At 42.8% G+C, this 21,031-nt stretch overlaps 1 long non-coding RNA gene across 1 annotated transcript; it reads left to right on the top strand.

Annotated features, from left to right (window-relative positions):
• Positions 1 to 2,747: 2,747 nt before the first annotated feature.
• LOC119487927 lies at positions 2,748 to 4,021 on the top strand. The gene is made up of 3 exons (XR_005206824.1): positions 2,748 to 2,859; positions 3,059 to 3,303; positions 3,792 to 4,021. It is a non-coding gene; the product is annotated as an uncharacterized LOC119487927 (long non-coding RNA).
• The last annotated feature ends 17,010 nt before the right edge of the window (positions 4,022 to 21,031 follow it).

The following is a 21,031-nucleotide window of genomic DNA, read 5'->3' on the forward strand; positions in this document are numbered from 1 at the left end:
GATCCTGTCTATAGCATTGACTGGGCAGATGACACCTTGTGCCACGCTGAAGAGACAGAGTCTGTCTCATCTTTGGAGGAGGAGGAGGAGACCAGGGAAGTCGACAGTGATGACGACAGTGATGCTGATTACATCTTCCCTTTGTGTGTCCGGTAAGTCACTGTGGTGTGTGTAATTATCTATCCATCCATTTTCTTTTCTTTTTTGTGTCACGGGAGGGGCCTATAGCTTATGTTCACATTCAGTGAGTGCAAGGAATGTGATTACATAACAGGTGTCCTACATGTCTGAAATTATGTATCCATTTCACAGTGCTTTTTTTGTGATTCATAATATTTTCCCAACAGAACTGGTGGTGCCCTCCCCTCTACGAGCATTCGCTTGGATGCACTTCCACCCATAAGTATGGAGGACACTGTGCATGACTCTTCAGACGTCGGTCCCACTCTCACAGATGCACCTGAGATGCCAGAAAAGCTCCAGCCCCAGAGAGAAGATGAGGTCATTGGCCAGCCAGCTTCTATTGCCTATCATCTAAACTTGAAGCTGCTGGCTGAGTACCTTCTGCTGCCCATCCCCATGTGTACCGCCAAGGACCCTGTTACCAATGCAGCGTGCCAGGCCCATGGACCCTTTCAGGTGACGGTCAAATCCAGGGCCACAGCTGCCATCATTGAGTGGGTGAGTATTTATTTTACAGTATTGATATTATGTTGTCTTTTTAAAATGTTTTAACAATGTTAGCAGCAAATCGTAATTGCTGCATCACAAACTGTTACAAACTGCCTTGGTGGGAATTGGGCAAGGCTGTGAAGAACCTTGTACATTGAGCTGACACCAGCCAGGAACAGCCATTTTTGGAAAATATATGTACTTCATGACTTTGGAGTGTGTGGTACTTTTTGCCCATATTATGTGTTGTATAGTGCAAAATATATGCAGCACCACACTAAGCTTTGATATGCACAATAAAACCCATTTTGCTTTCTGTCACTCTTCTTTTTTTTCTAGACGTTTCCCTTTGGTCATATTGTGTGGCGTTCGAGTTCACAGTCCGCTCTCAAGTATGGGATGCTGATAGGGGACTTCATGTTGGCTGTCAATATCCTCCTCTCTGAAAACAACTATGCGAAAGTGGCATTACTGTTCAAATTTATGAACATGGGGATGGTGGGAAGGTCCACATTTTTCAAAATACAGGACACCTACTGTGTGGACACCATAAAACAGTTCTGGGAAGAAAAGCAAGGATTAGTTATTTCCCAGCTAAAGCCCAAAGCCAGTGTCGTGGCCCTGGGTAAGTTCTATTTTGACATAGATTTGTGGATATGATACTGACAAATACCGGTTGTTGTACAACCGGAAGTGGTCAGTATCATATCCACTAGAGTGAATCATAAAAAAAGTGTGTTCCAATTTCTGAAATTATTATTTATGTTTTGTTTTAAAAGGAGATGGTCGGATGGACAGCCCTGGATTCTGTGCACAGTACTGCACATATAGTGTGATGGAGAATGACTCTAAAGACATCATCTCCATGGTGACAGTGGACAAATGTGAAACGGCGCGGAACAGTGTCATCATGGAGAAGGAAGCCTTCATCCGGACTTTTGACACACTTCGTCAGTAAATAGGAAATTTGAGCGAAATATGTACTGATGCTCATAGCCAGATAGCTGCACTCTTTAGTACGTATATAGGTTTTTAGTTTGTTATTCATGTTTAATATGTGTGTAGATGTCTGTACTTACAAATGTCTTTTGTTCACTGTTCATACAGCCAAGGACATATATAAGTCATGGGGAGTTCGCCATACCCTTGACATGTGGCACGGATCGAAAAACCTTGGAAAGAAGATCCACCAGGTAATATTATGGAATGTATTTCATTTGAACTCATTGTCACTTCGTCACAAAACTTGCTTACACCAATAATTTTCTTTGATTGTTTTTGCATTTCATTCTGTGGTCAGGCGAGCCAGCAGAAGGGGTGCTCCATTTTACTCATTTGGAGCAAGGATGTGTGCAACCACTTTTGGTTTTGTGCCAAAATGTCGGCAACCTATGACGACTTATTTGTAAGTACTATATGAACTGTTATTTATATTGCTACACTTGTGGAGCCAGAAATATTTCACAGCTGCAGACATCATTTCAGCGTAATGTGTCGGATCATTGCTGATGCGTTATTGTTCTCTTAGGACATGTGGGCTGGCCTACTCCATCACGTCACAGGAGAACACGAGTGGGCTCTTGGCGCCTGTCACCATGGACCCTTGTCGGACAACAGGGACAAGGAATGGATAGAGAAGGGATCTGTGGCACACAGAGCACTCATTGAGATAGTGCTAAATGCACGCTGGCTGGGTGAAGTACCTGGGATTTAGGTATGTGGGCATGGGTTTTACATGTAATGTTTATGTTCACAAGTATTTAACTCAAACAAAGGAAGCTCCTGGCTTACTCCCTATAAACCCACATAGGGAAGAAAAAAGTGAGTAAATCTTGGGAAAGATCATGCAGAGAGTGGGTCCCTTTTTGAAAAATCTCTAAAATACAGATGATTGTAAATCATGCAGTGACTTGATCAAAGTCCTTTTTATTTTTTTACTGTCCACCACTGATTGTGACTATATGTATCAACTAATGACTAATGACAACATAAAAGATCTAACACTTGTTTTTTACTGTTTAGGTCTACAGCAGAACTTGAGTCCTTTCACAACCACATACTGATGTATGCCAGTAAGAGATTCAGTTTTACCCTGCCCGTCTATTCAGCTCGCACCCTACTTGCTGGTTTGGATTATAATCATCATGTCCACCGACCAGTGCAGAGAAAAGCTGATGGCTCCATTGAGTAAGTTCTTAAAATTGACAACAGTATACCCACTAAAACGGAAGTATATTAGTTTTATAATATAAGGTCAAATTTATACATGAATAATTATAATGAATGTTGCCCTTGCACAGGCAGCAGTTTTGCAAATTTATCACAAATTCATTTTTCAATAACCATCTTTTCCTGTTTCGGTCATATGCTAATTTCATTATGTCAGATACCGGAAGCTGTACAACAAGAAGTCGCGGAAGTGGAGCCTGTACACAATGAAGGTCGACAAGGACTATGGCTACATTCCTGACCTCTAGAGGGCCATCCTCCGTAGCCGCACCACAGCAGACAGAGGCATGCCGCATGTGAGACGCCAGAGGCCTGATGACCCGCGGCAGTATGGTGTGCTATGTGGTATTCCACCTCCAACCACAGAGGAGCTACTGCACACACAAGTCAGTCGACGACAAGGTATAGAAGTTCTTTCAGTGGGCCTCATTCAACATCCCTTCTTCAGAAACCCAAATTGCATGTTTTAACACTAACCCTTGCAGCCTTCACAACATAGTTTCTCATTACACTGATTCTGATTTTAGTTGATAAAGGTTGCATATAGATTTTGTTAATTACAAGCAGCTTTTTGACGACTACAGAGATGTTATATAAAAGGTATCATTTATGATAATGTAAAGACATCACGCATTGACACAAAAAGAGACGCATTGACATATTGTCATTGAAATAATATGGTACTATAGCATGAGAGGCAGAGTAAGAAACTTCTCAACCAACAAAAGACCAGCATAGAGTTGCATGCTAAATAAGTTATTATATATGCATTACAGCAGCCTTTTAAAAAATATTATAGCCTATATATATGGCCTATATGTGTGACGTTATAGTCAAAACTAAACAACTGATTTCAAAATTCTAACATGCTATTCTTTGTTCATTCGCAGGGCCAAGGACTACCTAAGTGAGCAGCCGACCATAGGAGAAGATGTGACCCCTGCGACACCTCACCTGAGTCGACCCCACCTACACCCCTACTATGGCCACCACTCAAAAATACTGACCAGGGGTCAGACATGTTCTATAGGCCTAGCCCCACTGAAAGATGGTGTACTTATTTTTTAATTTACCTTTTTTTAAACTTTTTTTGTGGTGTGTTGTGAATGTTTGGGATTGTCATCTATATTTTTGAATGTAATAAAAGTATTACCCAAGTGAGCTGAATTTCTTTACTGCATGGTATTGACACTGGCAGTCGTGAACAAAAAAAGCAGGTGGTCATCCTTCAATGGATTTATTTTTACAAAAACAATGGCAAGAATAACAATAAGTAAAATGTAAATACTCTACAAAAATATCACATCACACAGGAGGGGCGGGGGGGGGGGTTGTTTCAGAGCCTGTGTGGGATAAAGCCCACATATTGGTGGTGGGGGTCAGGATATCTGTCCCTAATCCTCCACACAGAACAGCTGGGAATTACAGTTCTGTTACCCCGCCCCAAGGCTCCATACTGCCACACAACAAACTGCCGGTAAGCAGCATACCGGAACTGTCTGTTGTCCTCTCCGGGATTGGGTACGTCCTGCTGAGCCCTAATGTCGTTCCAGATCCTCCTGGCCAGGCGAAGGACACCCTCATGGAGGATGTAGAGGTCCACATGAGGTAGCAGGGAAATGCAGTTCTGTGGTGGCTGGCCACAGCACTTCCTTTCCACGTCAGTGGGCATTTCCCTGCACCTCATGCAGACACACCTCAGGTTGATTGGGGTCCTGGCCAGGAGGACCTGGTGGAGGAGCGCTGACCATTAGATCAAATATGAGGCTGGGATCCCTGAACAGACATCTCCCCAGAAGCTCCTGACACTGCTGCAGGCTCAAACACTGAATTCTGGCCTAGAAAGACAGTAGATCAGGGAAAAAGTATTACTTTATTTATGAATAAACAATAATGATCATAATGTGGACATAAAGTATGGACATGTTATATTTTGAGATACCTGTTCATCTGATATCTGTCGAGCTTGTAGTTGTTGTACTCTGCTGAAGTCATCTTCAGCCAGAGGGTCTTCAAGCTGACTCTGTCCTCTCCCCCGACCAGACCCTCTGCCACGTCCACGTCCACTAGCTCGCCCTCTTCCTCTTCCTCGTCCATTCGTAGCCAGCTGCTCCAGGACATAGTCAGGATCTGACTCGACGGTGCTCTGTTAGTAATAGATATGTAACAAATGTAAAATTACCATTTCCATTATGAATAACATGGTCATGGTTTTATTTATTTCCAGATGTGTAAAGTTATCTATACAGACTAAAAAACACGGACAGAGAGGGGAGAGCGGAGAGAGAGGAGAGAGCAGCTCGAGGGGATGCAGGATTTTGCGTTTTCCGGATTTCTACGCACTGCAGCTTTAAGCGTGGGTTTTCTCCAGGTTCTCAGGTTTCCTCCCACAGTCCAAAGACATGCAGGTTAGGTTCATTGTTGACTATAAATGTCCCGTAGGTGTGAATGTGAGTGTGAATGGTTGTCTGTCTCTATGTGTCAACCCTGTGATAGTCTGGAGACCAGTCTAGGGTGTACCCCCCGTCTTCACTCAATGTCAGCTGGGATCGGCTCCAGCCCCTCCCCCCCCTGCCACCCTGAACAGGGGGTTACAGATAATGGAAGGATGGATTATTTAAATCGTGGATCAATAGCTTGTGATGGAGATTATTTGCAACCCCCCCCCCCCCCCCCCCCCCCCCCCCTCCCTCCCCCAAGAAGACCAGCTGAGGTCATGGCGTCAGCTAATGGGGATCCTGATAAACTAAATTAAACTATATAGTTTGTAAATGCATTACTTGTTAAAATGTCCCCTCTCAACTGCTGACCACCCTCCACACACACACACACACACACACACACACACACACAGAAATAATGACCTCTGATTGGTCCACTCAGTGACTATATACCTGCAATTAGTGTCATAGTGTTCATCCTCCTGCTCCTCTCTGGAGTCCAGAAGCTAAAAAGCCTGTCAACCTCCTTCATTAGCCTGGAGAATAGGTTCTCTCTCTCTCTCTTTCTCTTTCTCTCTCTCTCTCTCTCTCTCACACACACACACACACACACACACACACAGACACACACAGACAGACACAGACCAGCGCTTCCACCCAGACTTTAGTATATGTCAGGGCTCTGGTCCAGGCAGACGCTGGGCTCTGCTCCTGCTGACAGAGGCAGCAGCAGGCAGTGGGGAGATGGCCGCTGAATTCACCATTGTCTTGTTTAATTAAATTGACAGAATCACGACCCCCTGTGGCAGAGTTCACAGAGCCGACATCCCGCTCTGCCTACAGTCAAACTGTAATGTTAAAAAAGTCTGTATGAAAGGGAGCAGGATGATGTTCACATCACACCATGATAAAATACCTATTTTAGATTCTCAAATAACATCAAGCGTAAAGGAACAGTGAAGTCGCCCTGCCGTGCTGCGTGTCTTCCTTCATCTTTCAGGGACCTTAAAGCTTTAATGCATATATAAGGTAATAATAATGTTCATACTGTGCTCAGTGTGGGGCCATTCAGTCTGCTGCTTCAGGTACCTGCAAGAGAAAATCACTCCTCTTCATCCGTGAAGCCAAAGTTTTCCTTTTTATCTCTTGTAAAATCTCTTTTGTTCTACTGATATTGTAGATATGATATCATTGGATTGATGACATTGATTGTAGAGATGATCAATAATACACTGGCTGGTATTCGAGTTAGTCATTTTGAAATTCCATACAAATAGCCACATGCATTAATGTAGAAGATCAGGCTGTTCTCATACAACGTTGCACTGTAATTCATATATAACCCACCTAATCAATTTGTACTGTATTTAACCTGCGTAATCGTGAACCAGGAAGTACAAAGAGTGACAAACGGTGTGTAGGGAGGAGGTCAGGGTGGACGGGTGGGTCAAAAAACACCAGACTTTCACCAGGAGACCGCTGCTGGTGTCCCATGTGAAACCAGAAGTCAACGTTGATTTTTTTGTTTAATCCTCTTATCAACATGGGAGTAGATAAATATGCTGTTTTATGCAAATGTGTGTATATATTTATTATTGTAAATCAATTAACAACACAAAAAAATGACAAATATTGTCCAGAAACCCTCACACGTGCTGCATTTAGCATAAAAAATATGCTCAAATCATAACATGGCATTATGATTATCATAAAGTGGGCATGTCTGTAAAGGGGAGACTCGTGGGTAACCATAGAATCCATTTACATTCACATATCTGTTATTATGGTCCTGGCATGATAAGTTGGCCAATTCAGGTACTTTAATACAGGTTCAGAAACGCCACGTGGACACTCTAAACCTTTCCCTTAATTGCCTTTCCCAGGGTCCTAAATATCAGGCAAGGGGCTCTAAATTATCACAAACATCACGATGATTGAGGGGGGCTGAAAACTGGAGTTCTGGCCCTTTCCCCCGCGGAGTTATGCTATTTCAAAGTTTATTCAATTTTCAGCGCTCTCAGTGCAATCCTTCATCTGTCCACCAGATAACAGGCTCATTGGGTATTGCCATTGGACAACCCCGTCCTTTATTGCTCGGGTATTGCCATTGGACAAAGGTATTCACAATAAAAAAAATATTTATTCTAAAATCCACACAACAAGCGAAGACACACATTAACAGTTATTTTTTTTACTCAATAATAATAATAACAATACAAAATAAAAGAGCACCTTATAGACATATTATATCCACACTTTTTTTTATCAATAATCATAATTATAATAATAAAAACTAAAAGAGCACCTTGTTGGCGTATGATATGAATAGGCTGTTTTTCTTTATCAAATATAATAATAAAAAATAAATAAGCACCTAATAGGCCTATGATATCCACACTTGTTTTTCTATCAATAATATTAATAATAAATAAATAAATCATTCACAACAAATCAATTCAATTTATTTTTTATAAAGCATCAAATCACAGAACCTCTATAATTTAGAGAGCCAACAAGAGATCTCCCATGAGCCATTGCATTGTTATGATGGTATTGTTGTTATTATAATAAATAAATGAACACAAGGTAAACGTTTTATATTTTAGTTGTTTTCTGATTCACCATCTAGTTAAAATCTGTGTTAATTGGAGGTATGACCTGAAGTATCTGTCGTTCACACACCACGACTGAAGGAGCGTGACACTGGAAGGGGTTTATAACTCCCTGAGAACCCATATATTGGGATAATCTTTACAGCTGATAAACAGGTCTGATTAGCTGTATAACAAATGTAAAGATTTTAGAAAATGCTAATTTAACGTTAGTTAAATATCTGTTAAAAATAAAGCAGGATTTTGTAAAATGAAGGAGAATTACTTTTCAAAATGAGCGCCGTTGGTGTTGGCCACCATGGTTAGCCCTGTTAGCCTCTATGGTTAGCCTATGGGACTAACTAGCGTACTGCAACTTCCGCTACCTCACCGGAAGTTACGGACATAATCATTTCTACAGTAACAGTATCTAGACTTTACAGGCAGAGCGTTACAGGCAGAGCGTTACAGGCTTTACAGGCAGAGCGTTACAGGCAGAGTGTTACAGGCTTTACAGACAGAGCGTTACAGGCATTACAAACAGAGCGTTACAGGCAGAGCGTTACAGGCATAGCGTTATAGGCAGAGCGTTACAGGCATTACAAACAGAGCGTTACAGGCAGAGCGTTATAGGCGTTACAGGCAGAGCATTACAGGCAGAGCGTTATATGCAGAGCGTTACAGGCGTTACAGGCAGAGCGTTACAGGCTTTACAGGCAGGGCGTTACAGGCTTTACAGGCAGAGCGTTACAGGCAGAGTGTTACAGGCTTTACAGACAGAGCGTTACAGGCATTACAAACAGAGCGTTACAGGCAGAGCGTTACAGGTATTACAAACAGAGTGTTACAGGCAGAGCGTTACAGGCATAGCGTTATAGGCAGAGCGTTACAGGCATTACAAACAGAGCGTTACAGGCAGAGCGTTATAGGCGTTACAGGCAGAGCATTACAGGCAGAGCGTTATATGCAGAGCGTTACAGGCGTTACAGGCAGAGCGTTACAGGCTTTACAGGCAGGGCGTTACAGGCTTTACAGGCAGAGCGTTACAGGCAGAGCGTTACAGGCAGAGCGTTACAGGCGTTACAGGCAGAGCGTTACAGGTAGAGCGTTACAGGCGTTACAGACAGAGCATTACAGGCTTTACAGGCAGAGCATTACAGGCGTTACAGACAGAGCGTTACAGGCTTTACAGGCAGAGCGTTACAGGCAGAGCGTTATAGGCAGAGTGTTACAGGCATTACAGACAGAGCGTTACAGGCAGAACGTTATAGGCGTTACAGGCAGAGCGTTACAGGCAGAGCGTTACAGACAGAGCGTTACAGGCAGAGCGTTACAGGCGTTACAGACAGAGCGTTACAGGCTTTACAGGCAGAGCGTTACAGGCAGAGCGTTACAGGCAGAGCGTTATAGGCAGAGTGTTACAGGCATTACAGACAGAGCGTTACAGGCAGAACGTTATAGGCGTTACAGGCAGAGCGTTACAGGCAGAGTGTTACAGGCATTACAGACAGAGCGTTACAGGCAGAACGTTATAGGCGTTACAGGCAGAGCGTTACAGGCAGAGCGTTACAGGCGTTACAGACAGAGCGTTACAGGCAGAGCGTTACAGGCGTTACAGACAGAGCGTTACAGGCAGAGCGTTACAGGCGTTACAGACAGAGCGTTACAGACAGAGCGTTACAGGCTTTACAAGCAGAGCGTTACAGGCTTTACAGGCAGAGCGTTACAGGCATTACAAACAGAGCGTTACAGGCAGAGCGTTACAGGCATGAGTTTATGGTCTCAGTCGCTAGGTTCATGTATTCTTCATGCAGATTTGATGTCTATCTGTAGAATATGTTACGGAGATGAAAAAAAGTAAATACTTATTTTTAAACCAACACTTCCTGCTTTCATTTCAAAATAAAAGCCCTCAAGCATTTTTTCTGTGGACAGAATTCCTGCATTTGTTAACATGAGGCTTTTATTCTGAAATATGAGCAGTCAGTGCTTTGGAACATGCAGTGACTTGGAGAGCTCCATGAATTGATAAAGTGTGGGGTTTAAATCAACACTTCCTGCTTTAATTTCGAAATAAAAGCCCTCAAGCGTTTTTTCTGTAGACAGAATTCCTTCATTTGTTAACACAAGGCTTTTATTCTGAAATATGTGCCTGAGAGTGTTCTAGAACATGCAGTGACTTGGATAGCTCCATGAATGAATATCGTACGGCGTTTTAATTGTGGATTATTACTATTATTTACAAATTACCACAGGTTTCTTAACCTTTCTCGGTCTAAAATAAATATAAATTATATTTATAATGAAATGAAATGGCCATTAAAAAGCAAACTATGTAGAAAGAAAGGGCTGACAGCAACAGCTGCAGCAGCAGACATGAAGCTGATACGCAGCTGAAATGCAGCTGGTGTGAACACCTGACGCGTGAATCACGCAGCCACCATGCCACGCAGCCGCCACACGCTCTTGACGTTCCTGGTGTGTCTGAGGCTTAAGACAACATAAAGTCATGACCACATTGATCACTTATCCATGCTGGTGATTAGTGTGTACAAGAGGATAGTGAAATAGTGAAATAATCATGTTACTGTTCACTGATTCCAGTAAAGCCCCACAGTCCTCTTGTGTCTCTCATGAAAAGAAATGCAAAGCTATCCCTAGATCGCCCTCTCTCCCATCCTTCCTGTCACTCTCTGCTAAACAGATTATGATGCTGCACTGCCTCGGAGACAGCGGTGTCGTGTCCACACAAATCCTCCAAGAGTCAAAAAAGCTAAATCACATCCCAACATCCCAGAGGAGAGCGCTGGAGCCAGCAGGCTGTCTGTCAGACAGAGCGGATGATGGAGGCGTCCGTCCAATTTCCATCCAGATTGTGCTTCTGTTCATCAGAAAAAACGCTGCGCTCTGACTCACCGCTCAGACTGTGGCTCCAGATATTCGTTTCCTTTGTTTCACTATATCAGCTGTTTCCTTCCACCTCCCACCTCTGAGCAATCATTTGGAGAGGTACTTTTTTTAGTTACCTTAGTCCTTTGTTTTCCACCCTAAGTGAACACTACTAGTGTGTAGATACTTGGAGTCATGGTCGTCTCAAATAAATTCTAATATAAATGTATGGATGCTGACCTGAGCTTTGATAATCCCAGTAGTTGCATCACTCTGTCATCTGAGAAATACTTTAAATTTTGAGCCGTTGTATCTCATCTGAATCTGGCAAAATCATACATGTCTTCTGTTGTGAGTAAACTGGATTATTGGTTACATTACATTACCCTTGAAGCATGGAATGGCCTACCTGATGATCAGAGACTTATTGTGTCATCATTTTAGTCAGGCATTCTACTAAAATAAATTACTTGTGTCTTAATGTATTTTGTTCTTATTCAGTACATATTTTCTTTGATCTTCTGATATACTGTACTTTTGTGCTCTTTTCTCCTTGTATTAATGTTTTAATCATGTAGAAACTCCATTTATATGAGGTTGTACTACACATAACTAGTACTACTAAATGTACAAGTTTAGTACACACTGAACCAAATTACTAGAAAAGTGCACTCGACTAATAATAAAATTAGATAATATAATAATATTTTAGGCGACCAAAAATGTTATAATTAACTTTGATGAAGTGAAAACTCACTGTGAAAGGGTTAAAGGTCTAACATGACAACACGGACAACTCCCAGACCGGACAACGCCGTGGTAGTGACAGGTAGCCCCACCCTAAAGCGTCCCCTGCTTTATGGTATTTGACTCTAAATGGCACCATAATTTACTAAATGAACATCATGCTGTATATAGACCTGAAACTAGCAATTGAGACCATAAACTCATGTTAACAATGTTCAGGCTCATTTTCTCATAGACTTTTATACAACCAGAGGAGTCGCCCCCTGCTGGCTGGTAGAGAGAATGCAGGTTTAAGGCACTTCAGAATTTGCTTCACTTTACAGAGTTGCCCACTGGCACGCACACACGCACACACACACACACACACACACACACACACACACACACACAGACACACACACACACACAGCAAGAGTAAGTAATACAGTGCTTTAAGGTTACCTACCAACAAAAGTTATACAAAAACAGAATATTGTTGAGCCTAGCAGGTGCTGTGGCGAGAAAAAAAAGTTTGAAGTTTGGACCTTATCCAAGTAGTATGTGGAAAACCCAGACTGAACATTCATAAAACTAGAATGGCACTTGGAGAGTGCAGACCTCCGCCAAGGTGCCTTACTTTAAAAACAGATCACAGCTCCCAGCTGGCAGTACCGTGAGGTGGTCGTCTTATTATTAACACGGTGTGTTTCCGTGTAACGTATCGGCGGATCTCTCTCTCATTCGGCAGCCTTGTTATGTCTGTATAACGTTACACTATGTTGTCTGTCATCCCGTCATCTACCGCTTTTTTTCTTTCTCACCGCGGACGGACAGCAGCTCCCGCACACGTATCTCTCTGCTCTTAGAAGGAAGGAGGCGGGGTCATGCATCATCAATACCCTGTGGTCTTAATGCTCAGGCTGATCGGAATCTTTGAAAAAATTCCTGAACCCGGACCATGATCCGGATCGCCACCAAAATCTAATGGATTGTTCACTGTGTTACACCCCACCCCTCCAAAAAAATTTCATTCAAATCCATCGCGGACTTTTGGAGTAATTCTGCTAACAGACAGACAAACAAACCAACAAACCAACAGTGGTGAAAACAATACCTCAGGCCTTGGAAGGGTTAATAAACCCAGTTCAAATCCTAAAGGGACTCCAGGATAGTCAGACATAATCTGAGGAAACAAAATGAAATATTACTGACTGCAGGTTTAAGTGGAAATCTGGACCTGATGGTAGCACGAGACAAACAACAAATCAACCAAAAAACATGCTCTGAATCATCATTTATTGTGTGAACATCCATCAGCAATGTCATGTCAATATGAGCTGTAGTTGCTGCTTTAAGACAGTAAAGATGGACCCATGGACGGATGGACAGACAGACTGATACCACCACCCTGATGCCACCTCCACCACACTGGTGAAAAAAAATCAATAATACAATGACATTCAGAGTAGAGAAGTAGAACTTTTTCTAATAGGACTTCTGTCATTCTAGAAGAATCTCTGCCAGATGACAAATAATCCATAATGCGATGAAGATGATCCTTATTACAAATAATGAAAATGGGGAAGAACAAATCAATCATATTAATTCACTGCAGAGAATTACTGCAGAGACTCACTCTTTGTCTCTGCTCACATTCCCTCCCACACCGAGCACCATCACACCCTATATATATATATATATATATATACATATAATATAATACAATGTATGGATGAGGTCAAATCTATTCATCTATATTAAAATGAGCTCAGTCCACTCAGTCCTTCATTCAGTGCACTTTTACAATCAAACTGTATGTATATGACTTTTTATATATGTACGGTGCCACCATATAAAGTGTACATTAACATGAAATAAGTCGTACGGATAAGATTTGCAAATGTACTGTTAAATTCTTCAAAGCCTTGTGAACACACGACTTGTCTCAAAGCTCTTGTGTGCTTCATCATCACACTGTTTTTCTAAAGGTATACTGTACTGTATGTGTGTAACCGACTGTGAAATTAGTTCCCATGTAGTTTTAATGCTGCTTATGTACCTCGTTTTTTTTTTTTTTTTTTTTTTTTTTTTTACTGTTTTGTTGAAAAATTGACTTGAAGCATAAAAAGGTGAAAGCGGTCAGAGTGGAGTCACTCACTCACTCATTTAGGGTTTATTCTCTGTAGTGAAGAGACAATAGATTACATCCTGACGTCCATTTATCCCACAACACAGACAATGATGCCACCTTCATGGCTTGTGGTCCCTCTCAGTTACAGGTATGTGCTGGAGTTACTGTTAGTGCTTGAGTTAGAGTGAGTGCTTGAGTTACAGTTAGTGCTGGAGTTACAGTTAGTGATAGAGTTACAGTTAATGATGGAGTTACAGGTATGTGCTGGAGTTACAGGTATGTGCCAGCGACCGTGCTGTGCACAGCTGCCCTAAGTGTTGACATCAAAGTGAGGTTGCCAGATTTGGTATCATTATGCCTGTACAGAGACCAAACCTGTACCTGGCAACCCATGCTACAGCTATAGAGAAGCCCCGGAGAAGTTGCTGTTTGTCAAGAAATATTTCTAGCACGTACATTAACTAATTTGTGTTTGTGTGCATATTAAATAAAGAAGATTAATCAGTGAGCTTCAGAGGTGTTGGTAGGTGTATTTCTAATCAGTGTGAAACAGCCAGCCCTGCTTCCATGCTAAACTGGGCTAACCACAGCCTGACTCAGGCCCGCTACTTAACACACAGACTGATTGAGATCGATATAAATCCTTTCATTTCACTCCCAAAATGTGGAATTGATGATTTTTTGAAAATGACAATATCAACATTTCCTATTAGGAAGAAGTCCGATGTTGCAACTGACCCCAACCCTGGGGACGTTTTAGGCTGCAGGAAACTTTTTAAAGGCAGAAGACGGGATGAAGGACAGCAAGCCAGCGTGAGTCTTTAAAAATCATTAGTAGGCCAAGTGACTGTGAGAATCTCCTTTCTTAAATCTCCACTAAGACAAACTTGTGTTTTCTGGCCACTAATGAGATGCAAATCTCTCGCGTTGGAAGTCACAGCTGAGCTGCTACACTGTGGAAAATGACAAGAGAGTTGACTTGTTTCTCCCTCAGTCAGAGACATCAAGTTTACTCATGTACATTTGAATTGATATCATATTGATGTGGCAGGACACACTTTACATGAGTTCATCAAAATCTATGTTCTAGTGTGTGCGCTCGGTGGCGGTCTGTGCTGGGTGGATGTGGCACATGCTGCTTTTGCTGACTTGAATCTATGACTTGTGTCAGTAGTGTGTACCAGCAGCATCCTAAAAAATACAGACTGATAAACACACATTTCACACAGCTTGTAGTGGCTAAGTACAGCGTTCTGTAGTATCTCTGCCGTCACTCAACAGCTGTGAACACATGGAATTAAAGTAAACCACCACTCCACCATCTGCTGCTGATACCGAATCATACCTGTACTCTATTTAAAGGGACTGTTTGTAACTTCTTACACGTATAAATCATTGCGGGTCGGTGTCCCATGCGCACTCGCGTGTGGCTACGCTGTTTAGACTCAGACTCCAACACAAACTACACAGAAGCACCAAAATCTCTTGGTTGTATCTAGTGAAGCCCGTCTGCTAAACAGTGTTGGCCGCGGTCGGAGGATGCGGGGGAGACCGTAGCTTTGGTCTCCAGGACCGGAGTCTCTGCTCCTCTGCTCATCTGCCTGCCTGCCTTCACTCACACACCGCGCTCGTTCTCACTCTTTCGCTCCACTCTCACGTGCTTGCGCGCACACTACACACTGCAGAAGCGTTAGTTTAGCTCTGAGAATATCTAGTGAATGTACAGTGGACGTTTGTGCATAAATAAATGCTGCAGCTCCTCCAGACCAACAGAGGTTTCCCATGTCTTGTGAAGTGACGGGGCTCCGCAGAGAGAAACGTTATCGTCTCCGACCAAAACTCCGGTGTCCCACCTGTTCCCTCCGGCCGCGGTCGGGAGGCTGAGGCAGGAAAAGCCAACACTAGGATCAGCATTGATTCATGGAGAGACCTGCAGCTGAAATATAGAGTGATATTGTGCTTTTAGCTGACGTGTGTCGCCTCACTGTTTTGAGCGATGCTCGTTCATGTCTATGTAGAGCGAGCAAGCGCGAGCCCGACGCTGACTTTCGTTGACTTAACGGCCACAGGTGTCGCTGTTAACAAGCAATTTCTGATTCTTACAAAGATTCCCTTTAACTGTTTTCTTTTTTCTTTCTGTCATTCCCACGATGTAACAAGCGGCATGCTGGCATGACCAAACAGAAACCTAAAAAGGGACTGAGGGAAACATGCCCTGAGAAGACCTGAGAAGAGGTCTAATTGAAGACACCTATGTGGGTGGAAGGTTGGTTGTGTAGGGCCTGAAAGGAATCTTCTGAGGCCTGTACTACGGAGCCAGTTCAACACACCCTGGGTATCTTACGACGCTGGTTATCAACTCAGTAAATCAACCCAGGGTTTCTCAGTCTGGCTGTGAGCGCGTTCACATGAACGGGGCGGTGTGTCTGCAGCATCTGACCAATCACAGACATGGACAAGTCTACTGTCAGCAGAGCGACATATTATACAAACCAAGAGCAAACTATAATATTAGACAAATATGAACTGGTTAAACAAATATTCAGACTAAAAGTAACACAGTTGAAGCTGCCAAATGCAGGAAGAACAGCTGGTAAAAGAAAATTGCCGATGTGTGAATGCGTAAATTAACAGATTTATTCATTTAACGGAATACTCAAAAATCAGATATAGTTGTCTAGATGGGGCGGTGATAGTATAAAAAGCTATTAGAAGTGTAATGGATGAATATATTACACTTCATTATACCCTTTAGTAAAAAGGTTGCCTGTTTGACTATTTGATCCTTCTTTCAGCTGCGTCCCGTCTCCGGCGTTGTGAAACGGACTCGAGAGCAAGTAAAAAATAAATAAATATAAAAACATAATTCAAAGCGGTAAACACCCACAGAGTAAATCCAGCTGTCCTTCCTGCATCTGTCAGTTTAAACTGTGTTGTTTTTAGTCTGATTATGACTGTAACTTATTCATATTTATGTCATATTATCATACGATCTGCTCTCCGAGCTCTGATTGGTCAGTAGGCGGTGCTTTTATACGAGTTGATCTCTTATCTGGAACATAACCTGCTCCGGAGCAGGTCAGGTGTTCAGCATCAGTTACCATGGCGATCTACCCCGGTAAGAAGTGATCCACCATTGTCGGAATGAACCTTCTGATCCGTTTTCGTTCTTAAAGTTATGCTGTTTAATCTACACTTTTCACGCCACAACTTGACTTGTTTGTTTACACTGCTAGTCTGCAGCTACATGCTAGTCTTGCATTTCATCTGGATTACGCTGGCGTTACAGATCGCCTCATAACTTTTACCTGCAAGAAGTTCCACCACTCTTGCTAGCTCCAGGACTCCCGGGCGGATTCACAGCATCACGTCTTCGCCTTGCTACCGGTGTGGTCATTCTTCCAGTCTCTGACTGGTAGATCGCTTGCCAGCACGAGCCCACCTGCTTATCCTGCCGGGGTCTTCCCGTCCCGGTCTCCTCGCCGCTAGCTACCACCGCACCAGGTAGACCAGAGTTCCACCAGTAGCCTCTCCCGGCTTCCTCTCCTCTCCACCGGACTGCTGGTTGCTGACGCTGGATATGCTGTGGATTATCCCGCTGATACTCCTGGAGTCCACATCGCTTCTCCTTCCCTGGACACCCGGCTCCTAGTCTCAAGCTAACGCTAGCCTTGTGCTAGCGCTCCGCCGCCGAACCATGCTGTATGTTGTACTCCGCCTCAGAGCTCCATAGCTTCAACAACCACCTGCTTCCGGACTGCATGGACATCCTCAAACAAACTGGATTTCTCTGCAGAGGCCATCCTCCACACAGAGGCTCTGGCCGTATCTTCACTTACAACTTCACGTCCCCAAACTCCATCCCTTCCCTCTGGTCCGCTCGCACACCTACTTCCTCATTACGTCATCACAACAAACAACATGTGAATCTGGCCAATCTCCGTCCCCCCTCCTCAGTCCTCACAACCCATCACCAAGCAGCGTCACCGAGAGGTTAACACCACGCTGTTTGCCGTTGGTGCCGTTTTGCGAGTACAAGTATGAGTACATGAGCACAGTATCGGACCCGATACCCGATACTGCGACGATCGGTGCATCCCTAGCTGAATCATCCAATATGTTCTTGTCTGGTGATAGGGTTAGGTTTAGGTTTATCGTCAAACTTTTTTCATGCAGAAATCAAATTTGGCACACTTATTTTTTTTTTAATGAAATGCACTTTAGTTTAGAGTCCTCCTTTGCATCTAGAGCAGCCAGAATTTATTGAGGCATACATTCAAAGGGACTTTAGTCCATGTTTGAACATTTAGTTTCTTGCAGTTCTGTACCACCTCATTCTAAAGGTGCTGTATTAGGTTTGAGATCTGGAGGGGGTCAGCTGAAGTCACGGTCATGTTCCTGAAGCCCTCTTCTGATGACAAGTGCTCTCTGATGTGCATCATTGAGCTGCTGTGAGTATTCATTTCAAATGGTAGACTGTGGGCAGGACGGGATGCACCAGATCGGTAACTACAGCATGTCTGTGTTCACTGTTGCATTCAAATAATGTTCATCTGGTACGTGTGGAAAAAAACTAAAAAAATACTTCACACATTAAAATCACCAGCCTGTGGCTTTAACAGAAGAGATCCAGGTGATGTTTCTGTTTCCTTTCTTCAGTTGTCTAGCCGTGGTGAGGATAGCCTCATCCGCTTGTTCAGGGATGTCTGGAGTGAATCCCAGCATGATTCACTTCAAGGTTCAATGAGTGGTGCATTTATCAGTTCCCATGAGAGGGAAAGGTAAAGGCCAGGTGCTGAGAAGAATTACAATGCAGTTACACTTCAATAGCTTCAACAGCTGAAAAACCAGCATCAAACAACTCTTTATATAAAGATAAAGAGGAGTAATGTCTACCTGAGTCTATGATATCAGCATTAATATACAGTATCATCATCAACTATTGTCCATGTAAAGATATAGAGGAGTAATGTCTACCTGAGCAGAGAATGAAGTCTCTCTCTCTGTGTGTGTTTTAATCCGAGCTTTTTCTACGCTTTTTTGACACAGCTGAGCTGTCCGTTCATGCTTTTACTGCATGTAAAAGCACTGGTTTGCTCACAGCCGTCTTGCTCCACTGCTCTCATACGGCGGTTACAGCTGATAACGTCGTCCTGACAGGCGGCGTCTTTGTGGAAGCGTATAGCACCCAACCCCCGGTTCCCCCTCAGGTTGACTCTGTTAGCACTGTTAGCTCTGTCAGCAGTGATTGCCGTTGTTTTCACCGTTAACACTGTTAGCTACGAGCCGCCGGCTCAGTTGTCACCATGTTGAGAGCCGTGTGGAGGCAATGGAAATGCTCCCACGTCACATTTAGCACCTTTAAGACAGAGAAGGTTTAGATATGAGGTTCTATTTTGTTATTTTTTACATTTTACTGGGGTTAAGTTACAATTAAATAATGGTTGGGTCTAGATTCAACACTTTAACCATCAATGTGTTGAGTGAAGACCATTAGGTGTGGTTGAGAACTCTGAAAGCTAGTAAGTGGACATTTAAGCTTGCAGAGAGATTGTTCTGAAGGATAACACTGCAATGACATGCACCCTCCACATTCAATCAGGATCTCTAAAACAGGTGTTCTCCAGGGACCCCTCATAGGGGAGAACATTTTCCAATTTTTTAATGGCCCATATTGTAAAAAGTGAGATTTTCAGGTCTTTTATATTATAAAACAGGTTTAAGTGCTTTATAAATACTGTTAAACTATCAAAACGCTCAATATACGAAGAAATACACACAGCCCGTATGCAGAAATTGTGCGTTTGTAACAATCCGTTAGGATTTCTGTCAATTTGTGATGTCACAAATATACAATGTTTAGACCATTACAGTTTTAAACGTAAACATTCTAAATGTGTCCCAGTTTATTTCCTGTTGCAGTGTATGTGAATAACATCAGCTGACAGGAAGTAAACATGGACCCAAACTGTTGCCTAGCAACGCAATTCAGTTGCAATTCCATTGAAATGCACTAAAACGGAGCATTTCAGACAGAGGGTAAATACAGGTATATTCAGGCAAACAGTATAAGGAAAATAAAGTGTTTTTTGAACATTACAGCATGTAAACATGTTCTAGTAGAAACACAAAATACAAGTATGAGCCTGAAAATGAGCACGATATGGGACCTTTAAACAGGGTGGTGATTGCATTTGGATACAACTTGACAGCATTTATAGCCTACTGTATATTTCAAGTAATTGATCATAAAAATTTCAGAAAATGAATGGTAGCAAGACTGGCATAGTCCTAATAAATCCAGACATTTAAACTCACCGGTCTAAAGCTGACTTTCAGTAAGTGCTTCAACTTAAAAATGTGTTTCACAATAATATCACAGTTTCTATGGGCCCAAAGGGTGGGAGTAATGGACACAAGCTTGTTTTATTGGTGCAAATGATCCCCATCTGTAGATTTGCACATCTGTAGGTAGATATGAACTTCTTTATTTGTACAGTGCAATTTTATATTTATAGCAAATTATTTTGCGGACCCCAAACTAAGTGTCACGGACCCCTATAGGGATCCCCGGACCCCATTTTGAGAATCACTGCTCTAAAATAAAATAATCTATCTAAAAAGGATGAAATGACCCTAGAATGATCTACACTCTAAACATAATTAATTAAATAATCATAGCACGGTGTTTTTGGTCATGGTGGCTCCCAGCTTGGTGAAAATTAACCAACGCTTTGTCACGCCCCTCTGCATCTGATAAACAAGCTGTCCAGTAAACTTTCCTTAAATCTACCTACCTGTTGCCGAACAAAATTGGGGCAGGCATAAAAATAAAACCCATTTGGCTCCAAACCCTCTGAACGAAGGACAAGTGCCTTTCTGCCGTCCTGCTAAACCCACACAATACGCAGATCAATCAATGTAATCTGACTGGAGTGAGGCATTTTAATCTCACTTTCTTCCCCAGAGCAACTTCGCGACTGGAGTAGGGAGATCATGCTTCAATGAGACTTTTTAAAAGGGTCTTAAGCCCCACTACTGAGTTTCAGACTGACTGTGAAGTGAATTGCAGATGTGGCACAACTGGACGCAGACACACATTCAGCTCAATCTCCACGGCTGAGTACACGCAGGGGGCGACACACTGAGTGATAGGAAGGCTGTGATTACAACTCCTGGAATCCCACAAGAAAGCAAAGTCTTGTGTGTTTCTGAACCAGGAGCAGACATTAAGTTGCTGATATATACTGCAGGAGAGGAAATGGAAGGGAAATGCTAAATTTGGATAAAAAAGGGTGGATGGAGAGATATGGGCAACATGTGAACTTCACCAGGGGGAGGTGAACATTGTG

This window comes from Sebastes umbrosus, chromosome 5 (assembly GCF_015220745.1).
Source record: "Sebastes umbrosus isolate fSebUmb1 chromosome 5, fSebUmb1.pri, whole genome shotgun sequence".
Classification (NCBI taxonomy): domain Eukaryota; kingdom Metazoa; phylum Chordata; class Actinopteri; order Perciformes; family Sebastidae; genus Sebastes; species Sebastes umbrosus.